Here is a 1,160-nt window from a genome sequence, read left to right as displayed (position 1 = left end):
TTCTTTCTTTTCTTTTTTTGCAAGAAGTCTCTATCTAGAAGAAACCTTATTGCATTTTTCACGGGGCTTTTAGTTTCTTTCTTTCTGCAGAGAAAGCCCCTCTGATTCCAGAGTACGGGCAGCAGGTGTTTGTACCGAGCTCCGCAGCGTCCTGCAAAAGACCTGTCCGCATCCCAACTCTCGGTGTCTGGGGCTGGGGCCTCATTTGGAAATCGGGTCTCCGCAGATGTGATTAGTGAAGGATCTCGAGAGGAGACCATCCTGGATTAGAGAGAACCCTAAATCCAATGACAGGTGGCAGAGAAGGAGACACAGACGCAGAAGAGAAGCCACGTGGAGACGGAGGCAGAGACTGGAGTGACGCGGCCACAAGCCCAGGGACTCCTGGAGCCCCCAGGAGCCGGAAGAGGCAGGAAGGAGCCTCCTGCGGAGGGAGCGCATAGCGGGCTCCGGGACTGAAAGAGGGAGTGTCTTTCGGCAGGAGGACAGCGCCTCGGTGGTTGCCGCGGAGCTCTGCGGAGGCTCATGTCTGGCAGAACTGTGCAGTCAGCACGGCCGGGAGAGTTTGAAGCCTCTCTGAGCATTTATCCTGGAGTGTACACACGAGGCCACGATAAAGCCCAGTGACCAGCTCCAATGCGTGGGATCCACGGCGTGTGCCGTCCACGGGCTTCCCAGGTCTTGCCAAGCTACTCAGCGCTGTTTGCATTTCTCTATGTGTGTGTTTTGCAGCCGTGCGTCTTCCTTCCCTGATGTTAGGCTGGGACGGGGACGAAGGGGACCAGGGGCTGTGTCTCGGGGTGTCACTGAGGGGCAGACGGCACGAGGGGATGCTCCGTCCACAATAGGAGGAACAAGGTGACCAGAGAGGGCTCCCAAGGGGGAACAGATGTCTGGTTTACGACAGGAGGTCTCCAAGCACTGCCCAACCAGAAAGAGGCAGAAAACACCGCAAAGTGGAGATATGACCAAGGCCACCAAAGAAGGTCTCTGGAGTGTGCACACAAGCAAAGTGACAGTCTCCTCAATGACCTACCCTCGTTAACACAGTAAAAATCACACCCACGGGCCGGGCGCGGTGGCTCACGCCTGTAATCCTAGCTCTCTGGGAGGCCGAGGCGGGCGGATTGTTTGAGCTCAGGAGTTCGAGACCAGCCTGA

This window comes from Propithecus coquereli, unplaced genomic scaffold (assembly GCF_000956105.1).
Source record: "Propithecus coquereli isolate 6110/MARCELLA unplaced genomic scaffold, Pcoq_1.0 Scaffold52, whole genome shotgun sequence".
NCBI lineage: Eukaryota > Metazoa > Chordata > Mammalia > Primates > Indriidae > Propithecus > Propithecus coquereli.
This window is presented reverse-complemented; position numbering follows the sequence as displayed.